The following is a 22,415-nucleotide window of genomic DNA, read 5'->3' as shown; positions in this document are numbered from 1 at the left end:
ATAAAAAAACTTAAAAAATTATTGGTGCAAGAGTAAATAAATACAAATGCAAATGCGGTGAAGTCGTTCCTAGAAAATATCGTATTTGAGTTTGAATGTGTGGATGTTGTAGAAGATTAATGTTATGACGAAATTAATAAAAATATTGAAATTGTCTTAATGGGCTTTTATTGCTGATTATGTTGTAAGTAGTACTTTCAAGAATTTACCTGACTATACAAAATACAAATATGTTCTAATTATTAGAGATTGTGATGTGGAATTTTAGATACGGTACCTATAAATCTCGTAAGTTAATTTTAGTTTATCAATAGGGATGGTTAAAGTAGTCCATATGTTTTGTAATACATCCACTTGTTGATATATGTCTGCACAAGATCTTGGCTCACCAAGATCTTCACAATGTTAATTAGTCAAGAGTACCTATATAGATTCAGGTTGTCACAAGTATACATTGAAAAAAACATTTCAATAGGTACAGCAAAAGTTAATATTACTGTATTTTGTGATGTAAATGTCCCATAGACATATATTTCTGAACAATTATTATAATTTTAAAAATGACAAGAAAGGAGGGGAAAAACGTTAAGTTCATTCATTCAAATAACATAAAAAAAATGAAAAATATATAGTAATTACTTTCTAACAGTTCTATACTGTAATTTAATTTAGGTTTGACCATTTCCAATTGTTCCTCTTTTTCAATTAGATAAGATAGCTTTCAATTTCAGTATGGTCCATCTACATTGGCGTCTATGACAATTTGTAAGAATGGAGAGGGACTTGGTCAGTCATTCATTTTGTCTCTGATGCTTTTTAAAATGGGGAAAAGACGTGAAAATAACTTGAAGAAACAGAGTTTTTTTTTTTTTTTTGCGAAAAGTTCACGAATTGAAAGGTCAAGTATTTGAGGGTTTTCACCAACAGTAACAAAAAAAAACTCTAAGAAAGAAGCTTGGATGGAATTGCGGGATTTTGCTGTATTAATTGGCTTGGTAACGAGTGATAAAGATTATATTTATGTACGTAACGCAACATGGCCAAACATGAGAACCAGGTGTTAAGTACGTAATATTTTTCTTTGTCTGCAATTGTATTTTAGTCTGTTTTAATTTAATTCCATGCATGTCTGATACACAATGATATTGTCCACCACTACCCAACCAATGCAGAGCAATTTGTAGCTGTTTCTGAGAAGTTAACGATTTATTCCTTTCTGTGGGATGTTCTAACAAGTTATAAATTCTTTGAAGGACATATCCAAATGTTTCAAAATTTAAGCGAAACCTTTCATTATTCATTATATTCGTAACTTTCTTGCATGGTTGTAGGATATTCTTTGTCTAAAATTTCTTGGACATCTGACAAACACTCCCTCTTCATCACTATTTGAGTCAGAATTATCTATTTCAAATGTTTTCACGGTTTTATCTTAAAAATCTAACCCTACATTGGCATTTAATTTTTACAAATTATTAAACTATTACTTAAAATACAGTCATGGAACAAACGTTCATATTATTAATAAATTTAATTATCTTTGCTGCTTTATGAAACACTTTAGTAATTTTATTATTTATTTTAGTAATATTATGAGCGTTTACAGTAATAAATAATATTATTAACTATTACTTTTATGAAACAGAACAGTAATAATATTACTTAATGCTATTACCATTTTAGTAATGGTATTAAATTATTAACTTTATGAAATAGGGCCATGGTATAACATTAGGAACATTATGGAACTGTCTGCGTTTCATTTTGCTAATATTTTTTATTTTTTTCCTTAACCTTGAGAGAGTTGTGGAAGTTATAAACTGAGGATTGCTTTAATGTCTTACAATCGAACTACTCTATCTTTACTTACTTACTTACTTACTTACTTACTGGCTTTTAAGGAACCCGGAGGTTCATTGCCGTCCTCACATAAGCTCGCCATTGGTCCCTGTCCTCAGCAAGATTAATCCATTCTCTATCATCATATCCCACCTCCCTCAAATCCATTTTAATATTATCTTTCCATCTACGTCTCGGCCTCCCTAAAGGTCTTTTTCCCTCCGGCCTCCCAACTAACACTCTAAATGCATTTCTGGATTCGCCCATACGTGCTACATGCCCTGCCCATCTCAAACGTCTGGATTTAATGTTCCTAAGTATGTCAGGTGAAGAATACAATGCGTGCAGTTCTGTGTTGTGTACCTTCCTCCATTCTCCTATAACTTCATCCCTCTTAGCCCCAAATATTTTCCTAAGCACCTTATTCTCAAACACCCTTAATCTCTTTTCCTCTCTCAAAGTGAGAGTCCAAGTTTCACAACCATACGGAACAACCGGTAATATAACCGTTTTATAAATTCTAACTTTCACATTTTTTGACAGCAGACTGGATGATAAAAGTTTCTCAACCGAATAATACCAGGCATTTCCTATATTTATTCTGTGTTTAATTTCCTCCCGAGTATCATTTATATTTGTTACTGTTGCTCCCAGATATTTGAACTTCTCCACCTCTTCAAATGATAAATTTCCAATTTTTATATTTCCATTTCGTACAATATTCTCGTCACGAGACATAATCATATACTTTGTCTTTTCGGGATTTACTTCCTAACCTATCTTTAGTTGTTTATATTTTAAACTATAGTCTTTACTTATCTGAGTGAACTAATGAATTAAGCTCGGAAACATATTCTTTAAAATAACAGTGATATCTGCATACAATAGTAATATACGTTACAAGAGCGGTATGTTGACGTTTTCAAGTTGGAGGAAAAGATTGAAAAAGCGAAACGTAGTTGAGCTTTTTTAATTTCCGAGAACATGAAAACAAACATACCGCTCGTGTATCGTACATTATTTTGTGCGAAGATCGTTTATTACATACCTGAAAGACGAATTTTTAATTAGTTGCAATGAAATCTCCATGTTGGTTTCTGTTTAATGACGGCAACTTCGGAAAACCAAAATATCTTTCTTCAACATTGTTGCTATAAAATGTTTTCTGTATTTACTATACTCCAGCAGGCCGTGATATATGTCTGTCTTTTTTTTCCCCAGTCTATAAATGCGAACTTAAAACAAACTGTAAGGTTATGTAATGATTTATTTTTCATTTTAATATTTTAACAATATTATTTATATAACATATTGCAGTAATAACATCGGCATCTGGAATCTTGTTGATTTTTTCACGGCTTCCTTAATGTTACTTGTATCAGGAATGCAATAAGTTTCGTGGAGTACTAAACTTTATTTAATTTTTGCAAATACCTAAAAACAGTAATTAACATTGCAATTTAGGTGAAATTGTAGTGGTAAGTTTCCAATTTATAATTATTACTATGTTAAACGTCTCTAAAAATAATATGTTAAAAGCCTAAAGAAGTAAGATGAATGTCGCGCTTAAGCGGTAAGAGGAGGGAAATTGTTATGTGTGTTACGTTGGGAATACTGAATGTGGTATTTCACACTTACCGCGTATTGGTTCTGTGCGGAAAACAAGCAAATACGCACGATCTCGCACAAAAATAATTTAATAGTGTGATATTACTAGTGTCAAGTCCCCGCTGTTATTTGATACGTTACCAGCCCCTTGCTGCACTCGAAGCAGATGTGAAATATAGCTAGAAGCTTTGTAAACGTGGATCTATCTCCAAGCAGCAGATAGAACGGCGTGGCACGTATATCATTCATCTTTGTATCATATTCGCCCCATCGTACGTTCGAGACTTGATAAGGCACAGGTGAAGAAACGTCAAGAACAATGGATGAGAGACGTCGGAACCGTTTATCAGTTCAACTTGTCATATCCACATTCGATGTTCAGCAGTGGCAGTGAAGGCAGCAGCTTTGTGCCGAGAGCGCCTGCCTGGGATTTGCAGCAGCCGTGCGGATCAAAGCATAGGAGATTACAGTAATGTATGCAGTTTGTGCAAAGACAGTGCGAAGGAAAACAAAGAAAACTCGATGGATTTCCCTGAGATGGACTTGAAAGCAGGTTTGATGTATTAAATGATCGAGATGCGATGTTTTAACACATGCCTGACGTCAGAGATGAGCCGGGGAAAGAAGATTGTGCATTGAAAAGATGTACAGCGCTGACTTTAAACTTTTCCTCTAGAAATTCTGCAAAATGTCTATGGCTATGTGGTTTCTATTGGTTCAGAAATTTCATTTGTTTCTTAGCAATTGTTGGATTATAATAATAGATATTGCTGTGGTTAGGAAAGAATATAAATCCAAGATATAGTAATTGCATTGAAACGTACGCCTACATACATAAAGTTTGCGCGATGGTACTTAATTAAAATATATTATTTCTATTTATGCTAGTCAGAATGTGCTATAAACCTATTTTTCACCTCTAAAAATAAACATTGTAGTTGATACAGAGTGATTTATATAGAGCTGACACATTTCTTTCTTTAATTATTCCGTTGGAAATTCATTCAGTGGCCCAATTTTAGCACCAAATTAAGCAGAATGTTCTGGAGTTTCGATTCCTTGTCACTAGATGCGCAGATGTTTGTTTTTTTCCTATTGTTGGCAGCCTAAAGCCATATAAGGTTACGGTTGTTTATCTGCTACAGGAACCAGATAAGGATAAAAGATTGAATTATTGTCGTTGGTTTCAGACGTTCATTGTGCAAAATCCTGCCATATTGTCCGTCACATGGTTCACAGATGAAGCATGGTTCCATTTATCCGGTTATGTGAACTCACAGAACTCACGCCATTGGGCCATCGAAAATCCACATGTCATCCATGAAGCACCTATGCACCCGGTTAAAATCGGAGTTCGGTGCGCAATATCCGCACAGAGAATAGTGGGGCCAATTTTTTTTAACCAGATTGTGAACACTGCAGAATACCGACTGATTTTCATGGAGTTTGTTGAGCAACTGGACGATGTAGAGTTGAATCAAGGATATTTTCAGCAAGATGGCGCTACATCCATACATCAAATGAATCCATGGAACTAATTGCAAGTTTCTTTGACGACCGAATAATTTCCAGGAACCTGTGGCCACCGAGATCTCCGGATTTGACAACGCCGGACATCTTTCTATGGGGTTACTTAAAAGACAGGGTTTACACCACACGTCCCCAGACATTAGACGAGCTGAAGCAATTGACAACAGAGTTCTCCAACGAGTGGCCAGTAACATGGAACGACGTGTTGAGTTGTGCCTTATGCAGGATGGAGGACATTTTCAACATTTGCTATAGAGGTAAATAATCTCCCAAAATTCCTCTACATTTTAGGTATAATAAGTTGTCGCTAGCACAATTCGTTTTGAAACAATTAATGAAAGAAATGTGTCAGTTCTATATAAATCACTCTGTATTTTGTTATAATAATTATGTCATATTTTTAGTCATCAACTGCATATCGACAAAACGAGTATTGTTTTTGAAGTTCAGGAATAATCAAATCTCCTAACATCTGAAGATATCGGTTCCTAGTAACCGTTTCTTAAAAAAAAAGAATGACCCTATGATAGCTATTCGTTTATTTAAGTTATGACTAGGCTACGAGACTTCGGGCCCGATAGAGCAGTTCAGTGGGAAATCTGCATAACGGCGTACTGAGTATAGTGGTAAAGCGTACATTGGGTGGGGGTACTGTAGAATGGATGCCAACAAATACGCAAAGGAAAACGCTCTGGATTTGAAGGTTCTGATGAATAATTTGATTTTCATACAAACCTATTTTCAAACTGTGTCTGAAACTATTACACGGTTAGAAAAGTCAGAGCAAGAGATGCCGGAAGCTCTCAAATTAGTTGAGGAAATGACACAGAGAATTAATGAGACACCAAGTACACTGGTTACTGAACGTGTAAAACAGAAGTGGAAATCAATTTTATGTAAAAATAACGGATATGGATCACTGTGTAATATAAACAGCAAATTAGTGGACCACCCGAGAATGAACGACTATCTCTTAGAGACTGCAATGATGTTAGGTTTTTTCGTTTTGCTCCTATCACGTCATGCGACGTAGAGCGCAGCTTTTCACAGTACAAACTGTGTTTCGTAGACAACTGAAAAAGATTTACGTTTGAGACACTGAAAATGTATCTTGTAGTACATTGCAATTCGGTACTGTAACTGCACTTCGTAAAGACGACCAATAGGTTAAATGAATAAATTAAATTGCTACATGTTTATTTCCACCATTAACACTGTGTATAATTAAACACAAATGCTTATAAAAGACAGGAGAATAAATGCTTTTCACATTGTTTTGACATTATCATTGTGTAATGTATATTTACTTTCAGAATGTACATATGCGTGTTCCCCCATACCACAGTAGTCTATTCTAAATAGCAACGTTGTTACCTCAACATACATCTCTACCTTTCACTACCTGCAGCGAGTCAACAACCTATAGTACAGACACTGTAAACTTATTGTATCGGGTCCAAAGTCTCGAAGCCTGGTTATAACATCTGTTTATGTGTATAGGTATGAAATCTAAGAACGAATTTTGGGGAAAACGACTTTAGACCCACCTTGTATAGGCCCTGCACTGTTTCGTTATGAGTATTTATTATGATTGTGTTAATTGGAGTCCCAGTATCTATTTTCTCGAGCTTGCTTGCTTATAATTATCTAAGTTGTGTCATGTAATTAATTAAGTTGATATGTAATTGATTAAGATATGTAATTTAGTTGATATGTTAAATAAATTAAGGTGATATGTAATTAATTAAGATGATATGTAACTAAGTTGATTTGTAATTAATTAAGATGATATGAAATTACTTAAATTGGTAATAGATGGGTGAAATAGAAGTACTTATAAGTTAATTTACTTTTGCTTATTGTAGGCGTTATTATAGAACAGCTTTTATTTATAGTCCTAGGTTTATTGCATCTACTTATTTATAGTTAGAAATAAATTTTGGTTTATTTTATTTTATTGCTGTAATTATTGTATAATTGTAATGGTATTATTGTATATTATATATCATTGCCACCGGGTGTATACCCAGTTGTAGTGTTAATAAATACATACACACACACACACAAGCTTGCTTGAATATTTTTTGTTTATCCCAGGCTTTTGAGATAGAGTTTAACAGGATGAGTTCGCCTGAGGGATTTCCCTTGACTTGCAAGTCTATCAGATATTTTTAATATTTTTTTTTAATAATTCTAATGTTAGGATTAAGCTTTAACTATATGCACCGTTCACGATGATACAGAAGCAACGATAAAGACATTAAACCTTTGGTCTCGCTTAGTTATCAAAAAGAATTCTAATAGCCCCTCTTCTTTTTTAAAGGGGAAACTATTATTTATTACCAAGAGCAGCTCTTTCATATACTTGTTTTTCCATTGCAGAAAGGGCAATATTCCCTTAAATTAAATGTCAATCAATGAACATGTTTTTTATTTTTACTTCAACAGATATCGGAAGAGTTCATCACCGTGTGTTGTTAGAAAGTCACCAAGAGCATGAGTAACTCTGTGACCGGTGCTGCTTTTTTATACCTTGCGATGAAAATTAGATTTACTGCCTTCCATACGTTCATAAAGCAAAAGATGAAAGAGCATGTACGTGAACTGAGACCTGTACCAGTAATAGACAACTGATAACATTTTGGACTGATAATGTACTTCTGGGTAGGGTTGCTACAAGAGTGGGAGTTGGGTGAAAATACGAACGGGCGCCCAGACGTCTCCTGCTGGCTACATCTCTATGCGCAAGTGCTCATCAGACAACCATTAATAATTTTCCACCACAACTACAGGGTGTTTCAAAAATACGGGGCATAATTTCAGGTATGTATTTCCCACATGTAGACAATCAAAATAGTTCATTACAACATGTGTCCGGAAATGCTTCATTTCCGAGTTATGGCCTTCACAACATAGAAATTCACCGGAACGTTTTTCTTTCCGCAGGTCGTTGTCATTACAGAAAATGTTCAACATGTCCACCTCCTGCTTGAATACTGACCTCACATCGATGTCTCATTGACCTGCGAACACGATCCCAAACTCCAGGAGTATTGCGTATGTCCTCAGAACATGCCACAATTCGATTCCGAAGGGATTCCAAATCAGGCACAGGAGACGAATAAACCAATGATTTTAAATGGCCCCACAAGTAATCTGGGCATTGTCGCTGTGGGTACCTCTCCTTGTACAAACGACGAGCCAGCGCAGCATTGCCGTCCGCCTTACCGTACATGAAGTGTATCTCTGCCAGCTCTTGATTTGAATACATGTCGCACAGTCTAACGCCTACACAACACTGAATGTAACCTTCGCCTCGGAATGAACTGTCAGAGTGCCCTCTTAATGTCTCCTTTGACGGCAACGACCTGCGGAAAGAAAAACGTTCCGGTGAATTTCAATATTGTGAAGGCCATAACTCGGAAATAAAGCATTTCCGGACACATGTTGTAATGAACTATTTTGATTGTCTACACGTGGGAAATACATACCTGAAATTATGCCCCGTATTTTTTAAACACCCTATATAGTTCATTATGTTGGCCTGAGGCCATTTATTGGCTTCACTATAGAACTGTCTTATTCAGAACGCATATTTACATAATGTATTCCATTACAATTACCAAATTAATGGCGGCTGCCATACATCAATTCTCCTTCGGAAGACCTTCGTTGATTCCAGAACTCTAGAGTTTACACGTGGAAGCATTTTTAAGCAAAACTTCTCTCTTTTTTTCCTTTTTTTATTTGTCTCTTTTTCTGTCCGTTTATAGATCAAGTATTATAACTAATCTATAACATACATACACATACTCAAGGGGTAAGTTAGATATAAAATAGACATCCTTTCCCTAATTGTGTCAACAGGCGCTGCCGGAATTAGATTTAGGGTCTAATTCATAGTCGTCACTTATAAAATGAGGAAACACTTAAGTAATGAGCGTTTTCTTAGCACTTATTTTAGAAAACGTATTATATATCTTTCACGTGTTAAATTTTATGTTATCTTGTTAAAATGCTTCGGCCTGCTATCGGCCATCATCAGAACTGGTCGTTGCTGGTCTTGGCGTCTTTTGTTTTGTTTCCTGTGGGGGTGTGTTTGTGTAGTGTAATGTGGAATCAAAGAGTATGTGTGTTCTGAAATTGAGTTTTGTGTTGAGAATTTAATTTCGATGTGTTTTTGTGTGTTTGTCAATTTCGTATTGTTCTAGTGTGTTTAGTTTCTGGCTTTTTGGTTGGATGTGTAGAATTTTCATGTCTATGTTGATGACTCTGTATGTGTGGTTAGCATTTGTGATGTGTTCTGCATATGTGGAAGTGTTTTGTAATTTTGTTATGGCTGCGATGTGTTCTTTGTAACGTGTTTGAAATCACAAAACCTCCGCATGTCTCTCTTTCCTCCGCATGTCTCTCTTTCCTCCGCATGTCTCTCTTTCCTCCGCACGTCTCTCTTTCCTCCCCATCTCTCTTTCCTCCGCCTGTCTCTCTTTCCTCCGTCCGTCTCTCTTTCCTCGATCTGTCTCTCTCCTCGGTCTGTCTCTCTTTCCTCGATCTGTCTCTCTCTCCTCGGTCTCTCTCTCTTTCCTCGGTCTGTCTCTCTTTCCTCCGCCTGTCTATCTTTCCTCCGTCTGTGTGTCTTTCCTCAGTCTGCTCCTGTTTCTACCATTTTCCCCTCTTTCCTCCGTCTGTCTCTCTTTCCTCGATCTGTCTCTCTCCTCGGTCTGTCTCCTTTCCTCGGTCTGTCTCTCTTTCCTCGGTCTGTCTCTCTTTCCTCGGTCTGTCTCTCTTTCCTCCTCCTGTCTCTCTTTCCTCCGCCTATCTATCTTTCCTCCGTATGTGTGTCTTTCCTCAGTCTGCTCCTGTTTCTACCATTTTCCCCTCTTTCCTCCGTCCGTCTCTTTCCTCCGTCCGTCTCTCTTTCCTCCGTCCGTCTCTCTTTCCTCCGTCCGTCTCTCTTTCCTCCGTCCGTCTCTCTTTCCTCCGTCCGTCTCTCTTTCCTCCGTCCGTCTCTCTTTCCTCCGCCTGTCTCTCTTTCCTCAGCCTGTCTCTCTTTCCTCGATCTGTCTGTCTCTCCTCGGTCTGTCTCTCTTTCCTCCGTCTGTCTCTCTTTCCTCGATCTATCTCTCTTTCCTCGGTCTGTCTCTCTTTCCTTGGTCTGTCTCTCTTTCTTCCGCCTGTCTCTCTTTTCTCCGCCTGTCTCTCTTTCCTCAGCCTGTCTCTCTTTCCTCGATCTGTCTGTCTCTCCTCGGTCTGTCTCTCTTTCCTCCGTCTGTCTCTCTTTCCTCGATCTATCTCTCTTTCCTCAGTCTGTCTCTCTTTCCTTGGTCTGTCTCTCTTTCTTCCGCCTGTCTCTCTTTCCTCTGCCTGTCTATCTTTCCTCCGTCTGTGTGTCTTTCCTCAGTCTGCTCCTGTTTCTACCATTTTCCCCTCTTTCCTCCGTCTGTCTCTCTTTACTTCGTCTTTGTCATTAATCATACTTTCTGGTTGGGACAAAGTACCTGGTTAAGGTTTTTCCGGGGTTTTCCCTCAACCCATTAAGAGCAAATGCTGGATAACTTTCGGCGCTGGACCCTGTACTCATTTCGCTGGCATTATCACCTTCATCTCATTCAGACGCTAGATAACCATAGCAGTTGATAAAGTTTCGTAAATTAACCCACTAAAAATTAATCCTACCCAAATGTCTTTACATAGTCTGCTAACATTATGTTCTGATTAATAACTGGAAATTACATATTTTACTTGAAGTTCAATTATAAAGAGAAAACGACTTAATTTTATGAGCTAACACAAGTGAGTGAATTAGTGAGTTGACAGGCACTGCAAATTAATTACATTGTACGACAAAAAAGTAGACAAAGCCTTTACGTACTACATTATATACTCGTATTTCTCTCTGCATTCCAAGTTCTTTGCCAAGATAAGCATGTCAACGGAAGAATAAATGAATAAGAAACCAATCAAATCCAAATAAAATAAACAAAAGAACGTGATCACGAACTCACTCAAATGTTGGTAAGTACATATTGAAATATTAAGAAAGTGCGCCAGAACTCTGGTAATTCATGTTCCTTCGTATGGCTTCAGCTATATCCTCCTCCTTGCATGGACCTAGAAAGTTTTCATTTTTTCCATGTAAGAAAACAAATTAGATATTTCGTGGAATTTAACTGGCATACCTGAATTAAAATACAGCTATAGGGAATCCCATCAAATTAAAAATGAGTTTCTCATCGAGATCTTACAAATCTTCTTTCATTCCATTTTCGTTTTACTAACTTAGTTGTTGGTTCTAGTTTCTAAGTGTAGACGACACAAATGTGTAATTTGGAGGCATCGTTTGGAAAAACTAATTCTATGCCTTAACCACAACACTAGCATCCGAACATACAGGGACATCATTTTATTTTTACTAACATTTTTAATATTAACCTGGCTGTACCTTTAGAGAACTGGAAACACCACGCTACCCCCTTCCACGACTGTAGTTCGATGGTACTGGCGTAAAATACAAACAAATCAATTTACTAGGTATAGGAGGGAAGAAAAGTAGTTCATCCATTCACGTAAACTAGGAAATATTGCAATTTTGAGTCTGATAATTTTCATTAGGTTTTTGTTTAATCAAAATACGGTACTCATGAACTAAGTTATCCATGCGAACGTATTCATTATGCAGTGTATATTATACTGTCTACAGCCCATTAGCGTATAATATAGAGAATGAAGTTAAATTGAACAATAATCATAGGCCTAATATGGATATTTAAACACATTTTTGAAAATGGTCGCCGTTCATTTCGATACAGGCTTCAGTTCTTTTGTGCATAGTATCGCACTATAAACTAGAGCATCTAATTCCAAATACCAGTTTCGTCCTTCGTACTAGTAACTCTGTTGAAATAATTCTGTACCTATTCTATAAAAGAGTACCTTACGTACTGTAAATTCAATCTTCACTTCTGCCCGATCTGAAAAGATAAAATTACTCAGATATGCTACCTACTGTCCGTCCAAATGGTTATGTCGCAGGATCGTACAAAGGGGGGAAATCACGTGACAGTTAATTACTTAACGAGGCCCTTTCATTTAAGTTATTTTAAACAGTTGTATAATATTACGTAAATGTCCAATTCCTAACAGAAATTAATGTTTTCAGAAAAGAGCTAAGATAGCCCAGCCACTAGTCTTTACAGAGGGGCGTGCAGAAGCAGGTGGGGGAAATCGGGATGCGAAGTAGGCAAAAGGACGACAGTACCTGTGCGAAAATATGTTTCAATACTGAAAGCTCTTTCGTCACTGGAAAACGCAAACATATTTCTGGAACGTACAATACTCACTAACTTAGTACTGTTTACTATATGCGGCCTTGGTTCTGTGTGGAGGATAGTTGGAACTTCATTAATAGAAGGGGTGGGAGTAAAGTACATTCAAAAACTCAGGTACAATAAAAATTGAAGTAAAAATAAAATGATGTCCCTGTATCATTCACAATGGAAATACGATTATAAAGTTACTTACAATTTTGAACTCCCAACATACAGAAAACAGTTCATATGTCTAGTTGTTTAATACTTACTGTATGTACTCCAGATAGATTCGATCGAATTTCTTTCAGAAGGCTGTGCTATTGAATTCTATCTAAACGTATTAACAACCGGTCATAAAAGAGCTGTACTGTGGTTCTCTTATTCTTCTTTTCCGTCACGTGTCCAACGCACGCATTACATTGGAAGATGCTTGTTCTCCTTGCAGAACTATAGCTTAGTTTCATTTTCTCCATTATATCTTGTACGTGGACGTAGATGTAAGGTTTCACTTGGACAGGCTTCATCATTGCGTAATGTCCTTCCGCAGTACAAAAGATTCTTCTACAGATCGATATTTTTCAATTATGAAATTTTACATAGTTAACATCGCTTTCCTTCATTTCATTCCAGATGGTGAAGTGTAATACAGAGTGGTGAATCGTTGGCTGAAATTTCACCGTTGGTGAATGTGAGATTTCGCTGCAGCTGACATCTTGCCTGAAATCGTAAGTACAGATTTCTTTTGTTCCACGTTTAGATGTATTTTTATAACGTAATGTTAATGAAAAAAAATGATATGTTTTTAAAACGGGTATCACTAAATATTCACTATCATAAAAGGCAGAAAATGTTACGTTAAGAAATAAATAGGTACTGTGAGAACTCGTACTCATGAATTATGAACTAGTAATAATTGTTTGCTATACTCTAATATTTATGATTTATTACATTAATAACATATTGTTCTCAGTATGTTTAAAATCTTCAGAAAATCTAACGTACAGTAACTTAAGTTCTACTCAAGAAAGCTCTTTCCTACATAGAGACAGGATTTATAACAAAATGCATAAGCCCATATTTACCTTGGATAACAATTTAAGAAACTGTATTATCTCTATTATAAAATACATTTTCCTGGTTTTATAAATACAGTATTTTCAAGCACAGACTTATTCAGAAAATAGTATTTTGTTTTACTGTAATGATTACTACATGAAAAATCAGTTATACTCGTATTACTGTTTGGTGCTTGTAAATTTTGAAGTAATGATGACTACAAGAAAAATCGCTTACATTTCTCTTTGGTGATTGTAAATTTTCAGTCTTAGTGCTTTCCATTTCTATAATGTTCGGAGAATTTCATTTAATTATTTATTTATTTATTTATTTACTTATTTACTTATTTATTTATTTTTATTTAATTTATTTAATTTATTTAAATTATTTAAATTATTTAATTATTTAATTTATTTATGTAACTTAATTAATTTATTTAATAATATTTAATAATATTTAATTTATTTCAATTATTTATTTACATTATTTATTTATTTAATTTAAATTATTTAAATTATTTAATTTAAATTATTTAAATTATTTAATTTAAATTATTTATTTATTTTATTTACTTATTTATTTATTTTATTTACTTATTTATTTATTTAATTTAATTAATTAATTTAATTAATTAATTTATTTACTTCTTTATTTATTTATTTATTTATTTTATTTTTTTATTTATTTTATTTATTTTATTTATTTATTTATTTATTTTATTTATTTATTTATTTATTTATTTATTTATTTATTTATTTATTTATTTATTTATTTATTTATTTATTTATTTATTTATTTATTTATTTATTTATTTACTTACTTACTTACTTAGTTATTTATTTATTTATTTATTTATTTATTTATTTATTTATTTATTTATTTATTTATTTATTTATTTATTTATTTATTTATTTATTTATTTATTTATTTATTTATTTATTTATTTTATTTATTTATTTAACAGGGCAAAGTCCCAATTGCAATACACAGTACAAATATTTGCTTAGAACACAACATTGGAGATAACATGTTTATTTAGAAATCTTCTCACCATTCGTGAGCTGCCACAAGGGACAAAGAGTACTTAACCATATAAATGTTTATAAGTTCATTGAACCATTGATTTTGTTTTGACAATGAAACTCCTACAAGTACATAGCTGTAAATACGTTTTGAGATTAGTGGAAATATACCTAGTTTTAGAGAGGCAAGTGTTACAAAAAAGTAAAGAATGCTAATGAACTTAGTTTGATTTCGAATATGGGTGATGCTTCAGGAGAGCAATTGAGGTGTAAAACAGATAAAATGCAAGATAAAAGTGTAAATACAAATGAAAAATGAAAAAACAAACTCATACATACTACACAAATAAAAGACACAAAATAAAAATAAATGAGAAATAGGTAAATACAGATATCATAACCAAAAGATGTAAAATGTAGCTATAAATGGCATATTACAGCGTAACATATAGATAGCAATATTATATAAAATAAACTACTTTCAATATATTAATAAGAAAATATTTATATTTCATGTAAGAAATGCTGAAATCTAGATCCCATATTTTACATAATTCATTGAATTTTGAACACATTTTTAACACTGATGAATTTTTGTGTGCTGAAGTGTTTGGTTTTTTATAACATAACAATTGGCAATTTCTTTAAAATCTGATGTTCTAGCGTTAAGCTGGATTTGTGATAATATTTCGCTGTTATCTAGTAGACTGTTGAATATTTTATACAATAAAAGTTGCTCAGCAAGTAATCTATGACTTCCAAGAGACATTAAATTTAATTCAATAAGTAGATAGTTGTACGAAATTTTGTTATGGAATGCCGAATAATGATATTTTTTTAAATACAGATATCTTGGGAATCGTTTTTGAAGTTTTTCAACTCTATTACTATGTGATTTGCAAGTGGGTGACCAAATTACTGAGGCATATTCCAATTTAGCGCGAACGTCATGTTAAAAAGGAGTGTCAAAGTCTGTTTTGTAAATTTTTTCGATTTCTAATAATAAATCCCAGATTTTTAAAGCATTATTTGTTACTTATATTAAGTATGTGATTATGAAAAGTCAAGTTATGATTAATAGTTACATCGAGATCTTTTACACAATATATTCGTTGTAATGGTTTATCATTCATTGTATAATTACCTCTTAAATAAGATGTAGTCCTTGTAAAGATAGAAACTTTTATTCAAATTGTTTTCGTTTCATTAGCACTTCTTCCAGGAACATAATAATAAATAATGTGCATTATTGCCTCAAAATGAAGACCATCGTTTCAAATCGTATCATGTCCACTGGTGGACAAAATTGAGTTTGATACATTTTCATATAGTTTCGAATACGGTCTTTCACGCTGTGAAATGTGATTGCATCAAATCGTATTCGCTAACAGTGTAAATGACTGCTTAAAAGTAGCGGTTCTTTCAAATCGTATTCAGTCCTTTAAAGTGATGTTTCATATAGTATTACGTCCAATATTTGTTTTAGAATTTGTGTAAATCGAATTAATTACTTTCTTAAGTAGCTTACAATCTGGCGCACTTTTCTCGACAATCCTACATATTTAATACGGACAATACAGTCATCTGTTTTTCAAAGAGTATGATAGTTTATTTGCCGTGAATAATAGGCTTCATTCATTGTTAGTTTTGGAAAACCCTGTATCTGCTGCATATCGAAACACAGGATAGTTGAATTAATCAGTTTCTCCCTCATAAGTTTATGATAGTAAGACAACTTGTAGCTATTTAGAAGAAGAAGGATTTGAAAAAAAAATGTGAAAAAGATTCAAACATCATTAATATAGCCCGGTGGATGTTATGAACACCCTGTAGGACTACATCAAACTTTAATGTGTAGATTTATTTTTTGTATTAATAAAATGTTTTATTTAATAATAATAATAATAAATTAATAATGGTTTTCATGCATTCATTTATCTCATTAAAGACATTATGATAGCAAGAAGAAATTATGAACATCCTGTATATCAAAATGTTTAATGTGAAATTGTAATTTTCTATTAATAATGTTTTTCTTCAATAATAATAATAATAATAATAATAATAATAATAATAATAATAATAATAATAATAATAATAATAATAATAGAATGGAGAAAGTTACACAACACAGAACTGCACACATTGTATTCTTCACCTGACATAATTAGGAACATTAAATCAGGTTTTGGATGGGCAGGGCATGTAGCACGTATGGGCGAATCCAGAAATGCATATAGGGTGTTAGTTGGGAGGCCGGAGGGAATAAGACCTTTAGGGAGGCCGAGACGTAGATGGGAAGATAATATTAAAATGAATTTGAGGGAGGTGGGATATGATGATAGAGACTGGATTAATCTTGCTCAGGATAGGGACCAATGGCGGGCTTATGTGAGGCGGCAATGAACCTCCGGGTTCCTTAAAAGCCAGTAAGTAAGTAAGTAAGTAATAATAATAATAATAATAATAATAATAATAAGTATCTATTTTATGTATTTGCCTCATTAAGGATTTTTGATTATGTACATCTGTATAATTATTGGATCAAAACATATTATGTCCAACACATTTTCCTTCAATTTGAAGAAAACAATTGAAAAGTCATTTCATTTTTTCAAGTTTCCAAAAGTACGCCTCAAGCATAATCACTTCACATTTTTCATTTTGTGAAAAATTACCTAGATTAGCAGTAATCAGTTTTTCGTTCTTCCTGTAAAATTTTCTTTTTTCTTTTTGGACATAATATGATTTGAAACGATGCTCCTCATATATTCGACACACAAAAGACTTGAATAGGATTGCGTATTATATACTGCTACGCTATTACTGTAGGTAAGAACAACAATAGAGTAATGCTATTTTTTTATAAAAGACGTTAAAGACCAGATGTCTCAAGAAGACTCTTACGCTTCAAAATGTCCGTTTTCAAAGAACCCTTTATTAAGTCTACAATCTCCAGCCATCAGGTTTGAAATGCTCAAGAAGTCTGTAGTCCCCTATTCTGCAATGCAGGACACGAATATCAGTTGAGTCTCCTAACACAACACAAACAAATTCGAGTAGAAATACCTAACCAGCGGCTATGTGATCGGACTGCTCTATTCAGCTTGAAGCAAGTCGAGGAGACTCCATACACGGTCAAGTGGGAAGTTACAACTTAAAGATGGGAACACCAAGTTACTGAGGAGTTGTTTGGATATGTATGTAAGATACCGAATGTGCTAGAAAGAAGAGTTGTAGAATGAACGACGTCCCGAAATGGGAATCTATCACTTGAACTTACTTGGAATTTCTTTTCGCACTAAATTATTCACGGACTACCTTTATCTAGACTTTATACCATCATTCTCATTGCTTAAATGCCTTTATCTATGCTAATAATAAATCTGTAGCCGTAATTTTTCTGGTAATTTTCGATTTTCCAAAAATAATTGGTCCTAACATATATAATTAACCACCATGAAACCGAAAATCGCTTTTTTGAAATTTTTGTTTGTTTGTCTGTCTGTCTGGATGTTTGTTACCTTTTCACGCGATAATGGCTGAACAGATTTCGATGAAAATTGGAACATAAATTACGTTCGTTGTCACTTAGATTTTAGGCATTATGGCATTCAAAATACATTATTTAAAAGGGGGGGTTATAAGGGAGCCTGAATTAAATAAATCGAAATATATCTCTTATTATTGACTTTTGTGAAATATGTTACATAACAAACGTTTCTTTAAAAATGATTTCCGATAAGTTTTATCCATTGCAAAATTTTGATAGGACTGATATTTAATGAGATAAATTAGTTTTAAAATTAAAATACAATGCCATCTAAGGCGGTGTACTGAATTAAAAACAAATGACTTCGTCTATAAGGGGCCTTGGAGAACAACAATCGAAAGCTATGAAATATAGCCTACAGACAATGTTTCTGTGTTTGTATGAAGTAATATCGGAAGCTAAATTAACCGATTTGTATAATGAAATATTATTTCACCATTGGAAAGTGTAGTTTCTCTAGATGGACATATTGCTATAATGTTATTACAGTAACTTCTGAGTGAATTGAGGACAGGTAAGATTAAAATAGCTTCTTATCCACAGAAAACTTGATAAGCTATTCTGTACATTCGTATATTCGAAATTTTTTTGCTAATTTTCGCTTTCCCAAAAATAATTGCTATTAGCATGTATAATTATTCATCTTGAGACCTAAAATCCCTTTTTTGAAATTTTTGTCTGTCTGTCTGTCTGTCTATCTGGATGTTTGTTACCTTTTCACAGCATAATGGCTGAGCGGATTTCGATGAAAATTGAAATATAAATTAAGTTCGTTGCAACTTAGAATTTAGGTTATGTGGCATTCAAAATGCTTTATTTAAAGGGGCCTGAATTAAATAAATCGAAATATCTCGCTTATTTTCTGAAAAATGTTACATAACAAAAGTTTCTTTAAAAATGATTTCGGATAAGTTTTATTCTATGCAAAATTTTAATAGGACTGATATTTAAGGATATACAAGACTTTTAAAATAACAATATAATACATTTTCACCGCTGCCTCAGATTATAGCGTTGTTGTTCCTGCAATAACTCCCATGTGCAAAATATAAAATTTTTGAGTAGGAAGAAAAAACACATTTATTCATTCCATGGCAATGGTACACAGGAGATCGTGAATTCTTGCATTTTCGAAAGAAAGAAATATAATTACATATCACTATATATGCTATATCACTATTTAAGTTATTTTAAGGGTTCAGAACCATAGTGGGCCAAGCGTCATTTACTGAAGACGTAGAAAACAAGGGTTAAAATTAAGTTATTACCATAATTCAATGGAAACATATAGCAAGTAATATAAAGTTTACAAATTAAATCTAAATGATGTCAATCTTCATTAAACTATGGTTGCATGTAATAACAATTAAGAATCATGTTAAAGGAATTGTCATTGCACCAAATGAGTGATCTCTGGACCAAAATGATGGCATTTTAATTATTTAAATACAATTTAAATTAAGCAACATAATAAACGATTTATCCTTCTATCAAACACGAATGTTCCCTGGATCAAACGTCCTATTTTAATTATGTAATTACTTTATATTTATTTCTAACGGGTGCAGCGGAGCGCACGGGTACGGCTAGTATTTAGTAATAAACGTGATTTAGACTTAGACTGTCACATGTTTCGTCTCCATAGTAACTAAATTAAGAGAATGACCACACCATCGAAATTTGTGATAGACCTACAAAATTTGTCGTCTCTAGCTGTGTAATATATACGACATATTAATAATTGGTGTCATCTGAAACATGTGGTTGTGTAATCTTCTATGTACGTAATTTGAGGAAGGTTTCGACATGAGCTGATTAACAGTTTCCTTGTTAATGACATGTTTCTCTTATGCCCAGAACTGAGGCTTTAACTACCGGTAAGTGTACGGAAAAAAACTAGAGATTGACTTAATTGTTGAATTTTATTGTGAATTTACATCATGTGAGGGCAGTGAGCCAAAGTGTTAGCTGATAACTATTTTGTGATATGCTACCGGAAATAAAAGTGATTAGACTATACAATTGAAGGTTATTACTAAAAAAAACTCAAGAGTTGCTGATAAAATACCAATAGAGGGTGATTCAGTAAAAGCGTGCAAAATTTAAACAGGAAATAGAGGATGCCCTATGTAACATTTGAGATAGGGAATATTACACACACAGAAACACACATTTTTTTTTTCAAATACCCCGAAACCTAATAGGTCTATGATTTACATATTAGTGGCAAAACGCCGTCCAATGGAGTCACTGCTAAATAGAAAGAAAGTTAAGACATGTTCTTATTGAAAACAAATTGGACGAGATGCAGTTTTATATTTTTATTTAATATTTTCATTTCATTTTCATTAGTATTTTGTAAATTGCGTTTCAGAAGTTGTGACTCACTTGAGAAGTTACACTTCTTTTTCAGCATTTTACCAGATTAAAATAAAACTTCCCACTGTTAAAACTATGCTCACCAGCAACAAAAATAAAATTAGTCTACAGTAGTACAAACGCTAAGACTGCATGTGGATTGAGGAAGCTAAGAAGTACAAAATAATCAAATATCTGAGATATTAAACAAAGAACATTAAATGCAGCCATTATATATCGTCGCTTAAGAACCAATACCGCGTAACTGACAAAATGTAAATTTTACAGGAGAAGGAAAAAACTGAATAAAAACCATAAAAATAACGGAATAGTCTTGAAAAGTGGTGTATGGCTATGAAATAGCTTAACTAATTTGTAACTAAGTGAAAATGGATGATCATGGCTGTAGACATTTGGCCATGTCACTTACGCGGTATTGGAACTCTGCCGTTGACTACATTTTGTTAGTTACGCGGTATTGTGAGGCAACTTTAGCAGCTTCAAGATACATGTTGACAAGCGTTTTCTTTGCGTGAAAACTGCCTTCTGGAAATATTATTCGTGCTCTTGTATATGTCAATGTATTATCTGAATTGTTGTCCTACCATCTGACTTGAGGTCAAGGTCGGTAGGCTGTAGCTTGAATCAGCACTAGATTACGTTCCAGACAATGATTGCTGCATTCTTAGTCAGTCAAATGCTGAAACTATGGGAAAGGAAAAAGAAGACACAGTTCAATGTTTATAATAATAATAATAATAATAATAATAATAATAATAATAATAATAATAATAATAATCTGTTACTAGATACTTTATTTTCACACTACGTATTTGAATAGATAAGTAGAATTGTTACTAAAACGTTGCTCACAAGTATAATTTTATAATAAAATAATAATAATAATAATTATTATTATTATTATTATTATTATTATTATTATTATTATTATTATTGACAATGGACTTGACTGACTTGCGAATAATAAAAAGAAAATCATATAAAAATATAATAATGATGATAACTTTTCAGGCACAATATTCGTTAAACACAATAAATAATTATAGGGCTATGCTGAAATCACAAAAAGGAATCCTTGAGTAACACTTGTGTGGAATACTATCATAAAAATTATGGCACAATCGGTTCTACATACAGTAATGTGACGGTAATTTAGACAGGCTACTTATGCTTTTTTTTTCTGTGCTTTTGCACGAGAACATGACTTCTTTTTACTGAAGGGAAGCCATCAGTACTATTAGCTAACCAATATCGCACAGTTCATTCTTTAATTCCCAATGTACACAGAAATATCAATTTGCAAACCTGAATTTTTTTCTCATCAACTTTTAGATTATAGACAAATGTTCTCTTTCTTCTAGATTCATAATTTGTACTGCCAGGTCTTTTAGTAGGAGTGAAATTCACAAGAGTTGATACGTGAACGGCCCTCTGTCCCCAAGTCATAGTTTTCCAGAATGCCTGAAAGATGTGTCTTCTCTCATTAGAAATTAAATTACAGCCTCTTACTTTCGTATTTTGGCACATTTTATAACTACACTCTGGCCCCAAATTCCTTGCATCTCTTTCCGTATCATGTGTCACTTTGCCATCTTTCGACCTCTTGTAGCTAAGATAAGCTTCCTCTTCCATTCCAAGTTTTCTATTTTTCATTTTCTTCCACTTAACCTTGGGTGGCTTTGAACTTATTTTTCTCTTTTCTGTCAAATTTCCATCAAACGCTTGAAGATTCTTCTCTTTACCTTTTTCTGACGAATGTAAAAATGTAGAATAAGTAGCACTCACAAATTCTTCGGGGTCGTCTACATCTGAAGACGCATCCGAAATTTAGTGTAGATCCTTCATTGACGAGGTATTGTCTTCATTTTCTATCCTATCCTATTTCTAGCGGTATTATTTTAATAGTGTTGCTTTAAATCACACCAGACTGCATAATATGATCATAACCTTACCTGTAACACTGGACGGACAATGCCTGATCTGCAGCAACCCATTTTCAGAAGGACGGTTTTCTTTTGCATTTGAATTATCAGGCAGTACACCTTCGAATAAGATGAGATTACTAGTGTTTATAAATGTGATATAAATTGATTAAAAAACATGTGTAGTAAATATTAT

General features: G+C 33.5%; 1 protein-coding gene across 9 annotated transcripts in view; it reads left to right on the top strand.

Annotated features, from left to right (window-relative positions):
• LOC138709609 (uncharacterized) overlaps positions 1–22,415 on the top strand; it is an 809,429-nt gene that overhangs the window by 655,983 nt on the left and 131,031 nt on the right. For all 9 annotated transcript variants that reach the window (XR_011334961.1, XR_011334963.1, XR_011334962.1 and 6 more), the window contains one exon: positions 12,918–13,012. The gene's annotated coding sequence lies outside the window, so the exon portion shown is untranslated. The remainder of the gene's footprint in view (positions 1–12,917; positions 13,013–22,415) is intronic.

The sequence above is a fragment of the Periplaneta americana genome, chromosome 11 (genome assembly GCF_040183065.1).
Source record: "Periplaneta americana isolate PAMFEO1 chromosome 11, P.americana_PAMFEO1_priV1, whole genome shotgun sequence".
Classification (NCBI taxonomy): Eukaryota; Metazoa; Arthropoda; class Insecta; order Blattodea; family Blattidae; genus Periplaneta; species Periplaneta americana.
The sequence above is the reverse complement of the archived record's forward strand: the minus strand, read 5'-3'. Positions and strand labels throughout refer to the sequence as shown.